The sequence below is a fragment of the Lissotriton vulgaris genome, chromosome 2_1 (assembly GCF_964263255.1).
Source record: "Lissotriton vulgaris chromosome 2_1, aLisVul1.2, whole genome shotgun sequence".
NCBI lineage: Eukaryota > Metazoa > Chordata > Amphibia > Caudata > Salamandridae > Lissotriton > Lissotriton vulgaris.
In genome coordinates this window covers 212,264,407-212,285,931 of record NC_141687.1, presented here as the reverse complement: position 1 = coordinate 212,285,931, position 21,525 = coordinate 212,264,407, and the positions used below count along the sequence as shown (strand labels likewise).

The window sequence follows — 21,525 nt, the reverse complement described above, 5'->3', positions numbered from 1 at the left end:
TCACTCAGCCCAACCACATCAGCACTCAGCACCACAACAGCATCACTCAGCACCACAACAGAACTGTCCTTGCTTGCTACCAACAAGCATTGCCATAGCAAATAGGACTCGCATTAGGAAAGTGTAAGATATTGGCTTTGTAAATAACAATGCTATTAATTTATATTTTTTCAAAGCCAACACATATTAAAAAAAATTGCCATTTACATTACCAATAGCTCACACTTTCCTAATGCGAGACCTATTGCATTGCAAATGCTTGTTTAACTTCATTTTGAACTTATTATAAATAGACAGTTGGTGTATAGCTAGAGTGTTATAATCTTTCCTTTTATATTATTTATTATAATTGTCCAAGAATAGTGCAAGTTCAGTGTTTTCCTCCTTACATTTTTACAAAAGGTATTCCCCTCCCTCTGCCGCTCATTCTTCGCTATATGGTGCATTCTTTCAGTTGGTGCCGAACAGGGCAGGCTTAAGTGCTAGTGGCACGTGGTGCTACAATAATTTTTGGTGACCCCCACAAGTCATTACCACCTACTCGCTTTCTCCCACTACCACCAGGAAAAAGTGCCCCTCATCTCTCCAATCATGTTATTACTGAACACAGTGCGCCACCTGAGGTCAGCGGCCACACCGGTCGCCCTGCTCCAAAGTCGGCCCAGGTGCTGAAGCCTCACTTAGAATGTTGTTGAAAATTTATCCTGTCAGGCTTGGGATGAGAGAGAACATGGAATTGCAGAGATAGGAGACTCTAAATAAAAAGCTTAAAATCTGCTTGCAGAGTGGGAGCGTCTTTTTAACACTGGTGACATTCTGCGTAAGGGAGCAGAAACTACGGTCTACTCCCCTTCTGGATATCCTCCGCTTGTTCCGGACGTGCGTCTGCTGGGAACTGAACTTTTCTTCAATTTCTTAAAACCTTGTGCATGCAAAGGTTAAGGTACTGTGTTGTGTGTTCCAGTGCTTGCTGTCCTTACCTCACTTCCACCGACTCGGATCTTTTGCAGACGCTGCCCTGTATCTTCACTTAATTGCAGCGCTTTTCTTTCTTTTTGAGGGCTTGGTGTATACATGCATCTTCAGCTCCCAACTGCCCTTTCTCCCAGCAACAACTTCCTTATTGATGGCTTTTAGAGTCTTCTTCCGGGAGAGCCTAGAGGTGTGGCCACCGACCCCTCTGGGAAGATACGCTTACTAAGCCAGGCCTCCCTGTTAATCTTCATCTTTCAGGGTCCTAGTCTTTCTGCGGTGTCACTCTCCTACCCTGCTTGGCGTATCCTGCATTTCCTCTCCGACTCATGGCTCCTCCCCTCCTGTGAGCCTTCAGCTGGGTCCAGTGTCGAGCAGTGACATGTATACTTTGGCCTCGCGTCCTTCTCAATATACTCTTCCAGCCTCTCAGCGAGTCTGTCCTAAGTGACACGCACACTTTCAGCCTCCCTGTGCGAGTCTTCAGCTGGTTCCAGTGTATACGTGGTGACTCGCTTACCCCTATGAGGATTTTATTTTTAGGCGTGTGTCCTTCACAGTGACACACACACTTTGGCCTCACGTCCTTCACAATATTCTCATCCAGCCTCTCAGCGAGCGTGTCCTATACAATGACACGCACACTTTCAGCCTCCCTCTGCTGTAGCACTCCCCCATTTTGGCTTAGCACTTCTTATTGTGCGTTTCTGTGTGATCCCTCTACTATCATGCACACACCAAGCCAGGCTTTGGATCCATGTTTGTACGCATCCTCTCGATAATACGCACACCATTTTTCTCTACTTCCTCATCTCACAGGACATTTTGTGCTCCTTTACAGTTCCTATCCTGCATTATATTTTGCGTGTTATTCTACAGTGATTTTTTTTCGGTCAATGTTATTTTATTGCTAATTATACAATACTGTAATACATTTTATAGAATTTATATTGCCTGTGCCAATGGGTGGGCAATCGTTGTGCTAATAGCAAATGTCCCACATTTATGTACCATTGTGTTAGGTTAGTTTAGCTAGTACTTTAATTTATCAATTCTATTGCAGACTGCCTTCATTTTCCTCTATTTTCCTCTTGCACTTATCTTATTTCGTAACCTTCCACCATGGCAGCGGCAAGCATGTCACAGCCTGCGTCATTTCTAAATGAAACAGTGGAATGAATAGATAAAAATATTTGAATCCTATTTAATTGCTATTGGGGGAGAAAGGTTCAGTCATGTAAGAAAACAACATATATTATTGCATAATTTGGGCACACATGGCAGGAGAATTTTTGAGACTCTACCTGACCCGGAGGTACATTGTGTTGAACGTGATGACGACAAAGAAGATGGTAAGTACAAAACCACTTGACTCAAATTGGAAAATACCTTTGGGGATAAAATCAACATAGCGCTAGAACATCACAAATTCTTCAGCCATCCCCCCGGTAAATATGAAAGTGTGACTAACTAGGTAGATGTACTTAGAAGATTAAGTAAGTTATGTGAGTTTGCTGAATTGAACAAAGCTCTCATAAGAGACCAGTTTGTGTGTTGGACTAACAATACAAGGATAAAGGAAAAGCTTTTACATAAACAACCCCATCTTCAAGACACTATCGAGATAGTGAAATCCATTGAGCACACAGCCTTGTGCTTAATAGAGATTAGAACACCTTCCACCAATGAACACATTTCAGAAATAATAAACAAAGATCCTGAAACCACCGTGTGCAAAGTTAAGGTTAACAAAGGATTCCGCCAATCTGGTGAGTCAGAAGATAAAAAACTTAAATGTTATCGCTATGGAAGGAGCAACCCTTTAGCTAATCACCCGAAATGTCAGGCTACATCTGCCTTTTGCAGGAAATGCAAATAGGAAAGGCCACTTAACAAGGGCATGCAGAAACATTTCTAAAAAACTGATGGAGTAGGTAATGAAAGTTTAGAGGAAAGATACCAATCTGTCAGGAAAAAAATACCCCAAGTGAATGATATTAATTCTTGCAGCCAAATCAAATATCCCGAATGTGGTGTGTTCCTAGATGGTAATCCCATTAAAATGTTTGCTGATTCATGCTCTCCCTTTAAATTAATTAACTTCTCAGATTATAAATCCATGACAAATAGTATCAAGGAAAACTTAATTACAGCTGATATATCTCCCAGGCGGTACACCAAAGATCCTATTCCTCTTAAAGGGATGGTTAAAACTCATCACATTTAAGGACCGATCTAAAGTTGGGAAAGTGTATATCGTATTGTAGAGGACGGTTCAAACCTCCTTGGATGGCAACATCGAAAAGAATTAGGGATCAAGCTAGACCCCAATAATTCTGAACAGGTCTTTACCATGCGCGTATCATACAACCCATTGATTGCTCTGATTGGGTTGTCCCCATTGTCATCACAAAACAAGGCACATGGAGATGACATCAGATTAGGTGTTGATTTACGCAACGATTACCTCGCATCCATGAGATGTTGAGCACAATGGGGGAAGCTACATGCTTCAGCGTATAGAACCTCTCCATGGGCTACCATCAAGTTGAGCTCCACCCCTAATCTGGATGGTTAACGGCATACACTACACCTATGAGCATGTTCATGTTCTGCAGAAAGCCATTTGGGCTTGCATCAGCGGCTGCAGTGTTCCAAAAAATGAAGCAACTGATCCTAGAAGGAATACCTAAAACCCTCTGTTTTCAAGACGATGTGTTAATATACAGAGCCACTGTGGAGGAGTAGGATGTATTGTGGAGAAAAGTGTTCACTAAACTAAAAGATGCAGAGTTAACATTAAAAAAAACAAGAATTGTCGAATAGGTGTCAGGACAGTGGAGTACCAGGGGCACACAATTTCTAAAGATGGGTTTAGACCCAAAATGTGTCTACTCAAAGCTAATAAGGATGCTCCGGCTCCAGAGACAAAAGATGAACTCAAGTCATTCCTAGCACTTGCGGAATACATGGCTAAGTATGTGAAAGTTTTTACGGACTGGACTAGTATCCTTAGAGATTTCATTAAAAAAAATCATACACACTACAAATGGCTAGAAGAACATCCATCCACGTTTGAGAAAATCAAGGAGGCTATACTTTCGGTTCGGTATCTATGTAATTTTAACCCTAGTAGGAAAACTATATTAACCACGGACGCTAGCAGTTAAGTATTAGGTACCATCTTCTCCCAAATAATTGAAAAAGAAAAGATTGTGGCCTTCGCTTCACAAACTCCTCCCAAGTCTGAAATGAATTATTCAGTGGTTGAAAGTAAAGCCCTTGCAGGATTCTGGGCTGTGAAACATTTTTAGTTTTTACTACGAGGTCTTCTATTCTGTATTCCCACCGACCATAAACCACTAACAGACATGTTCAGCTACAAAGGGATCCTCTAACAGCACGCCCTGCATGGCCAGGTGGGTTCTGGGCTTAGAAGGTTTTTGATTTAAAGCAGAATATGCCCAAGGCAATCTAAACACTGCAGCTGATTTTCTATCTAAAGCTCTTTTAAATAAAGTGGAACAATACGACATGCCAGAGTACCCCATTTTGGAAATCAACTCTTCTGCCATAACTTGCAAGGAGTGGGAGGAATGTTCTGTCAAAGATGGGACATTTGACCATCTTAAGACATACATTGTAATGGGTTGGCCCAAGTCTTACAATGAAGAAATCAAGAAATTCTGAGAAGATCACCATGAAATCAATTTAAACCAGAATCTAATGATGAGGAATGACAAAATAATATCCCCCTCGTAGGCAAAAGGAACAAGGTACTTGACCTAGTGCATGAAGGTACTCTTGGGAGGCGCTTAACTAGATCTAGGCTTAGAGAGCGCTATTGGTTTCCCAACATGGATTAAATGGTAGAATCCAAAGAACTGTTTCAATTGTGCTAATAGTGACAACTCCAAAGTTGTTTGTAAAACTCCCTTTCAGCCAGTTTCTATCCCAGATAAACCCTGGGAAAAGCTTGCTCTGAACATCATTGGCCCCAAAAACCACAAGGGTGTATCAAAACGTTTTCCATTTGTTTACTAGACTACTTATCCCATTGGGTAGTCACAAGAATGGTGAACCAAGTCACCAGCGAAATGCTCATTGATTTCCTGAGAGAACCTTTCGCAACGGAAGACATTCCATTCACCCTTGTCACGGATAATGGATTGCAATTCACCTCAACACTTATGACCGATTTTCTTACAAGACTAGCCATCACACATCTTAAGACTGATCTGTACTGTCCCCGGGCCAACGGTCTGGTGGAAAGAATTAATAGAATGATCAAAAGTGTATACAACTAGCCTGTGCCAATCCACTCTCGGTTGAGAGAGCTATACAAGACATGCTCTGGGCATACCACACTACTCCTAACCAGGTCACCCGAATATCCCCTTTTTCTTTTCTCAAAAGAAGAAGGCCTAGCACAAAATTCTTTCCTAATGGATGGGTGGAGAGGAAAGAGTGGAATGCAACTTATTTGCTGCAAAAAGCAGAAGTTTATCTCAGCAAAACAAATACAAAAAGTTATATGACCACAAACATGGCACCAAAACACAGAAAATGGAAGTGGGTGACAGTGATATGTCAAGAAACCTTCAGGAAGGGACATTGGGGACTCTAAGTTTTTTAGACCAACGCAAATTGTTGAAATCAAACATAATGCAGCGGTCATGGACAATGGGCATTAGTGGAGGACAGGTTGGCCAAATACTCTCCACCCTACAACAGTATAACCGATAATTCCCTCACCACGCCTGAATTCCATGAAGACTTGACCTCCAATAATTCCAAGTACAAAAAACTTGAAAGTTCACCAAAATGTCATTAAGATGATCACATGTGGAATTTTTTTTATCATTCTCTTGTTTACCTGTTTTTTTTTTCAATTTATTAGGAGGAAGCTGTGTTTTAATCTTTGATTTTATATTCATTATAACAATTGCCGAAGAAAAATGTAAGCTACCTGGGCGAATATGCAGTCCTCCAATTTAGCAAAATAGGCTATTTAGTAATAACGGTCGCTCATATACAGATACCCCCCTGGCCTGGACAAGAACTAACGGCCAAACCCATTCATTTTTGGATTTTACATTAGGAAACAGCGAAATGCTCTCCTTAATTGAGTGCCACTACATCGCAGCACTGGGGGAAAGCGACCATCAACCTCAAATAATAACGTTATCTCTTAATATGCCTCACCATCATGCCCTTGCTTACACGACATCATACAGTCACTCAGAGAATCTAAGACGAATGAAATGGTCGTCAAGCGTTGTCCCCACTGTCATGGAGAAATGCGGTCATCTTCTACGTTTACAATGTGCCAAAAATGTGCCTATCATCGACAGCTGTAAAGTGCTGGTAAACAGTCTATTAAACGAATTTCCATCCAAATCTTACCCCTGGCAAGATCCACCACAATTTCGCATTTCACCAACAACAAAAACATTAAAATTACTGAGAAACGCTGCTCTACGCCGGGCCAGAAAAAGCCCGGGAAATGTAATTTTATTCAACCACTACAAGCAAGCTCAAAAAGCTTTTAAGGCATCCGTTCACAGAGACAAGCAATCTGCGTCAGACCAGTTCTGGTTAAAGTTAGTCCACACCAGCAAAAGGTCCAACACAAAGTTATTCTGGTCCCTCGTGAACAGTGGCCCATTAGGAGGCAGAGGACAAAGCAGCGCAAACATAAGTGCTGACGACTGGACTGAGTTTCTATCTAATCACTTTAGAGAACATCTAAGTAGGACAGAGCACTCCAGTCCCCATTCGACATGCAAACTTTGGCCACCACTCACCGAAGACCACTGCACAGGCAGCATCGGGTCCACTACTACAGCTGAAGGCGTCCTGGATTCAACTATAATTATGCTAAAGGAGCCAAGAAACAATTCAACCCCAGAGATCTTGACGACACATGGAGTTTTAATAAACACCATTGCCCGTATAATTAGGAAAGGCAGGTCCGACGGAGCCCCCAGCCCGAACGGTCTACCTCAGACGAAACGCTGTGGTCAGGTCTCCTTGCACCACTGTTTTTACACTGCAGGCTCAATGACCACATCCCGGATTCCTGGGAAGGTGCCATCATTCATCCAATCTACAAAAGTGGTAAAAGAGGTGATCCAAAAAATTACAGAATGATAGCCCTTCTCAATATCGAATCCAAATACCACGCCAGCATTTTACTAGAAGAAATGTCAACCTGGGCTGAATTATCACTGCGCCTACCCTTCAATCAGACCGGCTTCGTAGCTAATTCAGGCACAACCAGCAACCTATTGACATTAACCGTTTTGATAGAGAATGCAGACGTTCATCGTATGCAACTATACTGCTGCTTCATTGACTTCAAGGCGGCATTTGATCGAGTGACACGTGGCCACCTATGGCAAAAATTAGACCGCTGGGGCATACCCCGCGCTCCTACAAGCCATAATCCAACTCCACACACAGACCAGGATAAGGATAAAGTTCAGCAACGGGTCCCATGTTTCAAAAAAGATCCAAACAGGAAGCGGTGTTAAACAAGGCTGTGTCTTGGAGCCCCTTCTTTTTAACCTGTTTATCCCGGACCTGTCTCCCACACTAGACATGGTTAACTCCCACCCGCGTCAACTGGACGGAACCCGCATCAGCAATCTGTTATACGCTGCCGACCTTGTGTTACTGAGCCACACAAAGGTAGGCCTTCAGAGGCTTCTTGGCGAACTCCTTCCCTCCACTCTTAACAATGCCCTCAAATTGAATCTGTTAAAAACAAAAATAATTAATTTCAGCCAACAGAAGCAGCGGAAAAGTAGGTGGTTCTTCAATAATAAAAGCATCGATACATTGCCCCACTATAAATATTTGGGAATTTATCTTGACTCCAGGGGTTCCTTCGCCAAACAAAAAGACACCATCAAGGTTAAAGCACTGTCGCTTGAGGTTGCGTCGGCAAAACTTTCAAAACATTTACTAGGGCCAAGCCTAACCCCTCTGCTTAAGGTGATGAAGGAGAAGATCACACATTCTTTATCATATGGACATGAGATTATTATGAGCTCAACAAACATCATTTTAAATAAATCAACCACCAAAATCTTTAAGCGAGCATGGCGCCTGGCGAGGTCTTCATCTCCGGCACAAGTCAGATTAGAACTTGGCATGCTCGATCACAACGGCGTCGAGGCTAGTGCTTTCATCAAGTTCTGCAACAGACTGCGCATCTTCCGGGATGGCAGTTTTGAGTCTAAACTCTGGAATGAAATATCTACCAGGATATTTGCTGGCCTTCAGAAGACTCCTCAAGACCTGGCTCTTCGATCAGTAGCAGCCCCCCACACCCCAGCGCCTTAAGACCCTCACGGGTATGTGGTGCGCTCTACAAATGTAATGATTGATTTAGCCAAAAATATTGGCACCACTTGGCCCACTCCCTACAGCTACTCGGAGTCACGGAATATTGGGGAACAAATCCACCACAACAGGCATTGAAGACCGCAATTAAGCGAAACGTTCGGCTCTGGTCTTACCACTCTAACTGGGCAAAATTATCCAGAAGAAAACATGCCTGGGCCATTGTATCAGATTATAAACCGGGGGCTGTGTCATCCCACTTATCAAGCACACACTCCCTCTTTTGGAAGGTTAAGTTCATGGCCCTAAGGCTAGGCGAGTGGCCCTTTTTAAAGTATTTGCCACAATGGCGGCGCCTCAATCTCAATATCGAATGCAGGGAATGCGGCTACCACTCAGACAGCTTGGAGCACATAGCCTGCACATGCCCAGCTCTACTAAAAGACAGAAGGACTATTGCAAGAGGAAAGGAACAAACTAGGAGCTTGCACATGTTGTCAGGCCATAATAGCAGCTATGAACCAAGAAAATACAAAGCTGAACATTTGGTTCACCAAATTTGTCATCAGAGCTGCTAAAGTGCTGGGGAAAGAGATGGTAGCAATTCCCCCGCAGGTCAGCCTTGCCATTTCTATGTAATAAAAACTCTGGTGGCCACCGGCCCCCTCCGCTAGGCCTATATGGACACTGTTTCAGCATTTTAAAACTAGCTGCCGTATTTATTTTGTCCCCTTTTCTAGATTTAAAAAAAATAATTGCGTGATTGTTACGTTATTCGATGAGCCTGATCCGTAAAAGACAAATGTATATTCTGCCAAGATTATTGCACTGCCCTTGCACTAACCAGGGTTCTTTTTTTGTTTCATTTTATGGTTTAAATCTCTTTATTGAAATTTCAGAGCAAAAACAAGACAACAGGACCTCGTTCTCTTCTTCAGACATCGCAATACAAACTCCAGTTCAATAAAGACAGTCTTGCTCAGTACTTGCTAGGAGTTGGTCAGCAGTACAGGTCACGTAGAACACCCCAAAACAAATCAACCGGGCCCTCCCCCCTCTGTCCACAAATCAAAAGGAGGACCCCACCAAGCGGAAGATGGAAGAATCAGTAGAGTGTGGCCTCCCGCGGGCGCACAGATTCCCTCAATTCTGGGATTGGGGTGTCTGCCAGACGCAGAAGACGTAGGTATCTTGGACAACTCAGTTCTCCGAACTCCCCAGTGAGTAGTGTTTGAAAAGGCCGCCACAGTTCTGGGATTTCCTCCCCTCTACCTACCAAAACAAGCGACAGTTTCTCCATGCCGAGCACCATCGACAGCCTATGCAGCCATCCTGTATGTGGAGGGGTCTGCGGGGTCCTCCAGTGTGCTAAAATGTTTTGTGTGGCTACCCCTATTGCTATGGCGATGAGGCGGACTTACCGTGATTTCAAGGGATACATCAAGGCATTGGGCAGCCCCAGAAGGATATAGGATGGAAACCGGGGGAGTTGGGTATCTAGGTGTGAGTCTATATCATCCAGTATTGTGCTCCAATACCCCTGCAATCGGTCGCAACTCCACAGCAGATGTTCTAGCGGGCCTAGTTCCCCACACCCTCTCCAACAGCGGTCGCTAATGCGGGGGTCGAATTGATGAAGGCGCTCTGGTGTATGGTACCAGTAGGTGGCCACTTTAGTCAGGGTTTCAGTGAGGCCTGCATAATATGCGGAGTGTCTAGCCATTCTTTGGGTGTGAGGGCCCTCCCTATCTCCCGCTCCCACCGACATCTGCCAGCGTTGTACGTATAAAAGTTTGTAACAAGGAGTTTGTAGTAATCACACTTAAAACTTGGTAAAATTGAAGAAGTATTTATTCAGATACAGCTTTCAGTGACCCTCAGCTTCAACTGCTTGCAAAAGAATCTTTCATGATGTCACACAATCAGAAAGTTCTCTTCTTAAAGAAGACATCACCATACATCTCCCCCTCATAATAAAATATAAATAAAATACACAACTTCCTAAATCATAATAATAGGATGTTACTAACAACATTACATACAATTTGATAAAACAGATGTTCAAGATACAACTTGAGGATTAACGAGGATTAATTTTACATATACTTCCCAAACTCCAGATTTTTCCATTGTCTAATTTTGCAACAGACCCCATGACCTTAATTACTTTTTGAGGTCGAGAATATTTACTTTCTCCTTTTTTAACAAATCCAGACTTCTTCACAACAACCCAATCACCATTCTCAATTCCCACAACTTTCACTCCTTTTCTTTTATCATAACTTTCTTTGTTCCTAGCATGAGAATCTTCCATCCTTTCAGCCATGCACTCACGATCTACCCAAACTTGATCTTTCCTCCTTAGCCAAATTGGTGATTCTTTAGTGGCTGGTTCTCTCCCTTTCAATGCAATGAAAGGAGAAATTCCCGTAACAGAATGAGAAGTTACCTGATGAGCCCACATCATCTTGTTTAATTCTTCCCTCCAAGCTAGGCCGTTTGCCAGAGATAACTGGATATTGTCCATTACAATCCTATTGACACTTTCAACAAGGCCGTTAGCCTGTGGTCTGAACAGTGCTACTTGAACATGTTCAATCCCAAAATCATCAAGGAATCTTTTCATCATGCTAGACACCAATTGCACTCCATTGTCAGTAACCAGTGTTCTCGGAATCCCTTCTTCCATGAATACTTCCTTTAAAAACTCAATTACTTTTGTTGCTGTGATATTCTCAACTGGCTTAATGGTGAACCACTTACTATGATAATCTACTAAGACAATCAAGAATCTGCTCCTAGAACCCAATCTTTCCACAGGACCCAAAAAATCCAAGGCTAATTTCTCCCATGGACGGTCAGGAACCTTCACGCATCCCAAGGGTGGCTCACGTATAACTTTGCACTTGTCACTGTTACTACAAGCATAACAGTCTTTAATCACCATTTCTACTTCTTTGTCCATTTCTGGCCACCAGAAACGTTGCCTCAATCTTCTCTTACACATACTCCTGCCAAGATGACCCTCATGCACCAGTTTAATCAATCTTGGTCTCAACATCTTTGGCGGTACAACCCTATTGCATCTTAATACCTTCCCAGAGTGGATACTTAACTGATCTTTCACCTTAACATATAGTTTCAGATCTTCATCCAAATCTGACATATTTCTCCATCCATTAGTTATAGCACTCTTTAAATTTCCATACAACTCATCACCTTCCAAAGCCACACACCACTCCTCACTACTCAAGGCCACTCCATTTCCATCGGGTATAAGATCAACTTCAACAAAAGAAGAAATCTTTTCCTCATCCACAATCGGCATGCGAGACAAACAGTCTGCTACAATATTTTTTTTTCCTCTTACAAAATCAATTGTAAAGTTCATGTCCATGACCGATAATAGCCATCTAGAAATTCGAGGAGTCACATTTCCTTCCAGACCTTTACCACCTTTAAGTATATACAATAGTGGCTTATGATCAGTTCTAAGCATAAAAGGCAAACCCCAAAGATAAAACTTGAAATGATGCATTGCCCAACAACATCCCAATGCTTCCTTTTCTATTGCTGAATAAGATTTCTCAGCACCTTGTAGACGACGCAATGCATATCCTATTATTTTCTCCTCTCCATCAGCATACTGTGTCAAGACTGCACCCAAACCTACATTACTAGCATCTGTCGTCAACACAGTTTTTCTACGAATATCAAAATGACACAACACAGGAGCAGAAATCAAAGAATCTTTGACCCTCTTAAACGCCTCTTCACAAGCTTGATTCCACTCAAATTCAATACCTTTTTTCAACAATGCCCTCATCGGCTCAACCAGATCAGAAAAATTAGACACAAATTTTGAGCAGTACTCTGCCAAACCCAGAAATGACCTTAGCAAATCCTTGTCTACAGGCCTCTGAGCTTCAACAATAGCTTTTACAATGCTATTCTTTGGCTTGATGCCCTTACCAGATATCTCGTGTCCTAAATAGTTCACTTGTTCTTTCCTTAATTGACACTTTTCTTTCTTTATGGTCATGCCATGTTCATCAATCCTTCTTAATACTTCATTTAGAAGCTCATCATGTTTTTCAAAGGTCTCACCCACTACAAGAATATCATCTTGAAAACACAAGATCTTATCCATCCCCTTAAAAATATTGTGCATAATCCTTTGGAAAACTGCAGAAGCAGAAGCCAATCCGAAAGGCATGCGGCAATATCTGAAAGCACCCAGCTGAGTTACAAAAGATGTTAAGGCTCTCGAGTCTGGATGTAAATTTACTTGGTGGTAGGCAGCTGACATATCTAGCACTGAAAAAACCTTGCCACCACTCATTCCACTCAACATTTCCCCAATATTGGGTAGGGGTTGCCGATCCACCCAGATATTTTTGTTCAGATCTCTGAGATCAATGCACAAACGAATTTTATTACCCTCCTTGGGGGCAACTACAATGGGGGCAAGCCATTCTGATGCTTCTATTGGCTCAATGATCTTATTTTCCAACAATTTATTCAGTTCTTGTTGAAGAGGTTCCCTCGTAAGTAAAGGAATAGGCCTAACTTTATGTACCACTGGCACCACATTTTTCTTAAAAATTATGCGATGTGTGAAACCCTTCAACAAACCCAATTTGTCTGTAAAAACATTTGGGAATCCAGACATGAATTTTTCACTCCACTCTGTCTCAATCTCACACACTCTTTCTACGACCATCACAGGTTCTTGACTATTTGGATTGAGAATTATATTTAGGTCCTTTTGGTGCCGCCAACCTAACAAATTGGAACCATCTTCAGATATGTATACTCTCCCATGAACAGCATTCCCCTTAAATGTAATATCACTCCACAACATTCCAATGATATTGATAGTTTTTCCTCCATATCCAACTGCTTTTATATCAGATCGTAGTAGGTCAGTTATTCGCCCCTTTATTTGTTCAATGAAAACCATTTTACAAATAATAGTGAATAAACTTCCAGAATCAACTAGGACATTTACCATACATTTTCCAATCATAATATCACAATGTGGTTTTTCAAGCTTGTCAGTGCTTTCTCTTTTTACCACAACACCATTGGTACCATCAATATTATTACACCCAACTACATTGTCATTACTAGTTTCATTAAAAATATAACATTCAATTGCAACAATCACATCTTCATGTACCACACCAAGGTTTTCTACTACTTTAACATTAGATTGTTGTGCAGGACGCAATTTTGTTCTACACATTTTAGCCAAATGTCCCCTCCTTCCACAAGTTCTACAAATCGAATTCCTTGCTCCACAGGTTGGACTTGTGGCAATATGCCCTGGTCCACCACACCTATAACAAATAATTGTCCTTTTCTTAGCCCGAGCTACCTCAACAGCCGAGTCAACTTCTACGCTCCCAAACGCCACCTCCGATCAGCCAACCACGCCCTCGCCGCCGTCCCCCGCATCCGAAGAGCGACTACAGGAGGAAGGTCCTTCTCCTACCTGGCCGCCAAGACCTGGAACTCCCTCCCGTCCGACCTGCGCCTGACCCAAGACCACCTCTCCTTCAGGAAGAAGCTGAAGACCTGGCTGTTCGAGCAGTAGCGGCACCCCCCCTCCCCAGCGCCTTGAGACCCTACGGGTATGTAGCGCGCTTTATAAGTGTCACTGATTGATTGATTGATTCTCAGGCAACTTATTTGTACTGGCCTTATTATCAAGTATCTTAATTTCTTTCTTGTCCTTCACTTCCTCAACATCGACCGCAACAACGCCTTTGTTGCTTGATTTTCCAACATCAATTTCTTTTAACCAAACATCAGTATTCTCCATGCTTCTTGCGATCTGAATAGCTTCATCAAGAGTTGGATCCAAAGATAAAAGTCTTTCTCTGATTTTTTTGTTTTTCGTGCACCTAACAATTTGATCACGAATTAAAGAATCCATTAAACCCTGAAAATCACAAGTTACCGCTAAACCTCGTAAAGCAGCTACATAGTTTATTATATCCTAATCTTGTGATTGAGTGCGACAGAAAAACCTATGTCGTTCAAAAACTACATTTAGTTTAGGAGTGAAATGCTTTTCTAATATCATGAGAGACATGTCATAAACATTAATTGGATGTCCATTCCCAACTCCCAAGGAAATTTCAGGTAGATCATCATAAATTCTTCTACCTTCAGTTCCCAAGTGATGTAATAAAATGGCCTGTCTCCTTAAGGGACCATATTTATCCCCACCAATTGCTAACAAATAAGTAAAAAATATATTTTTCCACCTTTTCCAGGGAATAGATGGTTCACCTGGAATTGGTAAAAAGGTGGGTGGTGCTGACATCCCCTGATCTGACATACCTGTAATAAATTTAAAATAATAAATTACCACAGAGTTGTTGATATAAGTCAGAAATTAATTTCTTGTCAGACGTGCGCGTGACTAGCCACTTCTCGTACGGAGTGAGATGACGTTGCGCTCCTGGCTTAACCTGTGGGTGAAGTGCCCAATGACGAACCTGCATATAAGGTAGCCTATCACCCTCTGGAATGCCATAGTTCTCTCTCATTTGTTGGAATGAAAGGATACAGTCCAGGTTAAAAAGGTGACCTAGAAACCTGCAAAGGGAAGTGCCTCTAAGCCGCGAACGCCTTGGGGTCTAGACCCGGGGTGAAGTCGGGGTTGGCAAATAGTGGTGTCAAGGGGGAGGGGAAGGAGGTGAACTCGTGTTTGGTAGAGACCCGATCCCAAACCTCCATGACCGTGCCAGTAATATGGGACGCATATAAATTAGGCGGCCGGTGGTGCTTTGGAAGGAAGGGAATCCCTTGTAAGGACATGCCCGCCACTGCCTGATCCTGGAAGAGCCAGTTTTTGCCAGACTCCAACTTGTGCCATTCCACCAGGCTTCCGAGCTGTGTCGCATAGAAATAGAGCTGTAGATCGGGTATCCCCACTCCACCGTGTTCGGGTAGGAGAACCGCGATGTCCTGTTTAAAACGTGAACAACGGCCCTGCAATATGAAACGTGTCAATTCAGACTAAGTCTGCTGTATCCAGCCTGTCGGGCGACGCAGGGGAAGGGTCTGATATAGGTATAGTATCTGCGGCAGGAGTGTCATTTTGGTGGCCGCTATCCTCCCCAGCCAGGAAAGTGAGTGGCGCTTCCATCTCTGGAGCTCTCAGCGGAGTTGTGAGCGGAGTTTAGTATAGTTCGCTTCTATGGTGGCCGGAATGGTGGGGCCCAGGAGGACACCCAAGTATGGGACCGTGGTGTTGGACCACTGTATAGAGTGTTCCTCTTGCACCGCGGCCAACGTCTCAGCTGACAGGGAGATATTGAGGGCAATGGACTTATCGGTGTTAATTTTGAACCCGGCGGCCAGTGCGAAACTGTGCATTTCAATTAAAAAGAGCTCGAAGAGATTGGACGGGTCGGTGAGGGAAAGTAAAATATTGTCTAAGTAAAGACTAATCTTGTGCGTGTCCCCTCCAAATTTGATTCCCTTGATGAGTGCATGTTGCCGAATCCTTTGTGCCAACGGCTCCATATATAGAGCGAATCAGATAGGGGAAAGGGGACACCCTTGTCTAGTCCCTCTGCCAATCAGGAAGCGAGAGGATGCATGCCCATTGACGCGCACCACAGCGTTAGGCAGCCTGTAGCAGGTCAGAATGCGGGTACAAAGAACGTCCCCTAGTCCAAAGAGGTGCAAGACCTGTTCAAGATAAGGCCAGTGGATCCTATTGAAGGCCTTTTCGGCATCTATCTCCAGTAGCATGCAGTCTTGTCTCGTGCGCCACCCCGCTTCAATGAGATGGAGGACCCTCCTAGTGTTGTTGCTGGTTTGGCGCTGGGGTATGAAGCAGGCCTGGTCCGGTTCCACCAGTTGTGACATATAGGGTGCCAGAATACTCGTATACAGTTTAAAATCAATGTTTAAGAGCAAAATCAGTCGATACGAGCTACAGCGGGTGGCGTCTTTTCCCGGTTTCGGTATGACCGTAATTGCTGCTTCCAAGAGTTCTGCAGGTATCGCGCAGGGTTGGGCAAAAGAGTTAAAAAGATCTCGCAACAGGGGGGCCACCTGGTGACAGAACGTTCTGTAAAAAACCTGCCGGATACCCATCTGGCCCGGGGGATTTCCCACGTTTCAGGCGCGAGATCGCTGACATCACCTCCTGTAGGTTGATGGCTCTGTCCAGGAATGCCGCCTGGGCTGAGTTCAGGGAAGGGAGATGTGCACTCTTTAGGTATCCCTGGCCTGCTTGCGGTGTCTTATAAAAAGCCCTGAAGGCCTCCGCTATTGCCCCATCGTCTGAGACCAAGTCGCCATGGGTGGTATGTATGGCCTGTACCCCTTGTCTCTGGAACTGCTCACGCAGCTTGTTCGCTAACAGGCGTCCGCATCTATCCCCCCCAGCATAATAGGCATGTCGGAGACAGAGGGCTGCGTATTCCGCCTTGTCTTGGTCCAAGGCTGCTAACATTTTCCTCTCTGCGCACAGCTGGCGCCAGGCCCGCGCGGCTCCGGTACGCTGGTGCATTTGCTCCAGCTCAGCCACTCTCTGTGCAATCTCCTCCTGTTTCTGCGCTCGCTCTTTGTTATTGGCTGTGGCGATGGATATAAATTTGCCCCGCAGTACGGCCTTAAGGGCGGCCCACTGCCTTGCCCTCGAAGTCTCAGTGTTGTCACATTGTGGGATAAGAAGTGGTTGATGGCGGATTTAATCCGGTCCACCGTATGTAGGAGGGATTCCCTAAGACGCCAATGTCGCTGCGGTTTCGGTGCGGCTGGGAGTGAGAAGGTGGCCACCACCGGGGAATGGTCAGACAGTGATGCTGGCAGGATGTCTACCTCTTGCGCTCGCGGCACCAGTGGGGAGGAGGAAAGAAAGTAATCGAGCCTGGCATAGGTCTTATGGGCCCCCCCCCCGAGTAATAGGTGTATGTTGTGCTGCGTGGGTGTAGGTGTCTCCACAGGTCAATGAGGCCCAGATCCTGGAGGTGTGCATGTCCGGATTTGGAAAGAGCCCCCACCTGACCCGAACTTTGGCAGGAACGATCCGTCGTGTTATGGAAAACTAGATTAAGGTCGCCCCCCAGCAGTAAAGGTCATTCAGTGTTGGTCGTGGCTGCTGCCAACGCTTTCTGGAAAAATACCTCTTGCCGCTCGTTGGGTGCGTATACAGAGCCCACCACTAGCATCTGGCCTGCCATTAGGAATAGGTACACCAGCAGTCGCCCTTTTATCTCTGCCTCTCGGTGGAGTACCTTGCCCGGGAATGATCTGGACACCAGTATCGCCACCCCTGCTGTTTTCTTGGAGGAGGACGAGAATAGTTGTGTGGGAAAGGCACAGGACTTAAGTCGGTGTTGGTCTTTAGGTAGCAGGTGTGTCTCCTGTAGGAGGCAGATATCTGCTGTTGAGTGCTCTAAAAGGGACAGGACAGCTCATAGTTTTATGGGGTTGTTTAGCCCTCGCACATTAAGGGAAAGAATCTTAAGACGTTTTTGAGTCATCTTCTCTCAATCATTGACTCAGGCGCCCTGTGTAGTTTGTGGGAAATAATACAGAAAAAAAAGTTTGACAGAGGGGTGCCCCCCCCAAAACAAACGCTCCAGTCCCCAACCCCAACTCACCCCCTCTCACCCCGTCCCCCTCTTCCCAACCCCAACTCAATACCCCAACAAACGAACATAGTCCCAGTCCTGCCCTCGTGCAGCGCAGGGCTGTGGTGAATTACTTGTGGGAACGTGCAGCCATGTCGCTCCCGGTGGTCCCAGCCACCCCCCGGACTCGCGTAATGACTATGCTAATAAGTACTGCCCCCTGAGAACAATCAGTCCGAAGACCTGGTGCCTTTGGTCACCTCCTGTATGGCACTGACCAGCCCCTGCTTGATGATATGTGCGTCCGGCTTCAAGCTCGCCGCCGACGAGCGTCGGACAATTTGCTGCCAGCCATCCCTGGAGGACCGTCTGGGTGGTTTCGGTGGTTCACTCTCCTCCGTCTGGGTTATGCCCAGCAGTTTGCATGTCTCCTGGAGGGAGCGAAGTTGGTGCAGGGCGCCATTCCATTTAAATATCAGGCAAAAAGGGTGCCCCCAGGAGTATGGGATCTCTTTGCCTCTCAAGAAATCCGTAGCTACTTTGAAGGCCCTGCGTTTTTGAAGCGTGATCGCCGACAGGTCTTGATATAATGGCACTGGGTGGTCCTGAAACCGCAGGCGCTGCTTCCGCCTTGCTTCCCTGAGAATGCGTTCTTTGAGGGGAAAGTCCGGTAAAAAGGCTAGAATGTCCGGTGCTCGAGCGGATGCACGCCTCGCCAACTCCACTCTGTGCGCTCTATCAATCCTGATATCAAAGTCCGCCGATTCCCCCAGGATGTCTCGGAATAGGGCTTGCAGGTATCCCGTGATATCTGTCCATCCTCTTTAGGCGGAACCCCCTGGACCCAAATGTTATTCCGTCTGGACCTATTTTCCAAATCTTCTGCATGAGCTTGCAGATCCACTTGTTGTTCCTTCAGGCGTAGGATGTCCTGTTGCAACTGCTCCACTTCCTCGCTTCTTGCGCGGTCCGCGTCCTCGATGGTGGCCACCCTTTCTCCGAGTCCGTCCACCTCCCTCTTGATCTCCCGAACCTCCCCTGCAACTTCCTGTTTTAAGGCGTGGAAGTCGTCTGAGAGAGTTAAATAGAGTCTCTGGGAAGGATTTGGTGATGGGCACTTCGCCTTCATTGGATTCATTTTGTTGCCGGGGCGCCCCTGGGGACGACTGTCCTTTGTCTCCCTTTGCCTGTCCCTTTCCGAACATTTGCGGGAGGGTGCGATCCCCTTTCTTCCTCTGGCCCGCCATTTATGCGTCTCCCGTTGGGGTTTACTGCGCCTCTGCCTCTTCCCCTCCGAACGGGCACCCCGCCGGGATCCCCCTACTCTGGGCGTCTACCACCCCACGGGGGAAGGGGCTGGTGCGGGCCTCCTCTCCTGGCTTCTCCTGATGCCCCTTACATCAAGCTCGCAATGAATCACCTAACAGCAGGGAGGAGGGGGTATCTGATGGCTCGTGCCCCTCACAGTAGGGCCCCCCACCTTCTTCGATCCTGCTGAGGAGGCGCTGCACCGTCCTAAGGCAATGCATGGATCCGGAGGTTGCGCCACCTGAGGGCAGCCCACCTACTGGCGACGTGAGACTGGACCTCCAACCGCTGCCGAGACTCCCTCCGGGTAGACCTATCCCAAGCCCCTTGTGGTTTCTCCCGTCTGAGCCTGTCCGCTGTAGCGGCCTTCCTCCCCTTCGCCTGGCTGGCTGGAGTGCTCATGCGGCCTCCCCTGGCCCCCTAGACAAGCACCCCCGCATCAAAGTATCTAGGCGCTGTTCCTCCCATCCGGCGCCGGCCTGGGATGATGATGTGGGGTCACTACCCCGCCGTTAGCCGCGTCTGTCTCTTCTCGCCGCACTGCGTCCGGGCGGCGCTTGGACCCGGCAGCTCCGTCTCACTCCACACAGCTGCCGGAATGCCCGCGCCCACTCCAGCTGCAATCCACTCGCCCCCGACTCCTAGGGCCACTCCGCAACCCGCCTTCATCCGCGTACCGCTAGGGATGCATTCGGCTTCCAGGAGGCGGCCGTCCCCCCGGTTCAGATGCCCCCGCCGCTCTGCGCCTCCGAAGGGCTGTGTCGTCTGGTCACTTCCAAGCGTCCCGTCAAGCCAGCCCGCAGCGCAGGGCAGCGCAGGGCAGCACGGGCAGCCCGGTCACTCCTGGTTGTAGGCCGTGCGTCCCCGGCCTCAATTTCTGCACCGCCGCTCTCACCGCACTCCCGGGCCGCCGACCAGAGCCTGTCTCTGTCCGCGGCGCCCCTGGAATCAGCGGTGGAGCCTCAGGAACCAGTGGTGGGGTTCGCGGGGTCCACCGCCGCCCTATCGGAGCCGCTTCAAGTCCCGCAGCCGCCAGGTCCACTTGATGAGCGCCTCGTGAGCTCGTGGCCCGGATTACTGCCAGGGCGCCATTTTAACTGCTGTCCCGGGATCGGAGCCTCCTCTTTCTCCCACCCCTGGTTCAGCTTTGTAGGGGGGAGAAACGAGCTGGAAACTGTGCGGGAATTTCTTTTTGTAACCCCCTCCTGCTGCCTGAAGAGGATTGGGAGACTTACACCCAATCTGCCCTTAGGGGGGCAGAATTCGCCTCAACACTAGGAATAAGTGTTTTAAATAAAATAAAAAGGGGGGTGGGGTGGCCTGCCTAGGCGTTGTGGTATTGTCATTTTTTTTTTTTGACCAGTCACTTTTTGAGATCCCTGGATAAAAATTTAAAAATCCAGCGACCACACAGTTTTTAATGTGAACAACTGGCCCCTAATAAAGTCTGTTAAGGCACAGTTGTGATCTTTTAAACATACACTTTTTTCACTGATCACCACTTTCACACTCACCAGCTCCGCTGCACTTGCAGGCGTGGTAGCACACAGACGGGGATAGTCAGCCCCCCTGTGACCGAACCCCATGATGAAGCATGTCACCTCTAGGGTGAGTGAGGGTTCTTTTAGAAAATAATTAATTTTCCATTTGTTTTCCCTTTACACAATTTAATGACCATTTATATCTTAGGTAACTTTTCACCTTGTTTTCACTGTGAGATAGGGGTTCACTGTCTTTCCTGTTGGCGCTCTTTTGTTGATGATAACTATTTAAATTAGGGGTAGGAGAGTAGCCGTTATTCCCTTCCTCTCTTGTTGTGTATACACACGTTGTGGTATTGTCCCCCTCCCCAGTACAAGCCTAGCTGTCTTTCTTCCCCTCCCCTCCCTCAGTGGACCACTAAACTCAAGCAGGCTGTGGTGGGGGCTAAATCACATCAGGCCATTACCCAACCTACCACGTGCCAAGGAGAATGACCGCATTATTTGGGCTCTGGTCAGCTAGAAACCAGGGAACCCTAAGAAGACAAGTACTTTTTTTAATCTATAATCCCAGGGGAATTCAAGGTGGTAAGGCTTTTATGGATCTCACTAGTCTTTGTATACAGAATGTCCTGAAAGCTTCAAACGTGGGCTAAAATCATGTTTAATCATAAGGACTTCTTTACAGACTGCTAAGATAATCAAGCAGGAAAGGAAAGCAGAGAGCGATACTGTGTTAAATGTCACTGAGATGTCAAATAAGACCAGGGTGGCCAATCCACAGAATTATTTTTAGGTTGATAAGTAGA

General features: G+C 46.0%; 1 protein-coding gene and 1 pseudogene across 1 annotated transcript in view; both read right to left on the bottom strand.

Moving 5' to 3' along the window:
• RHBDD2 (rhomboid domain containing 2) overlaps window positions 1-21,525 on the bottom strand; it is a 111,404-nt gene that overhangs the window by 17,893 nt on the left and 71,986 nt on the right. The window lies entirely within an intron of this gene.
• Window positions 13,982-14,671, bottom strand: LOC147729856 (uncharacterized; annotated as a pseudogene).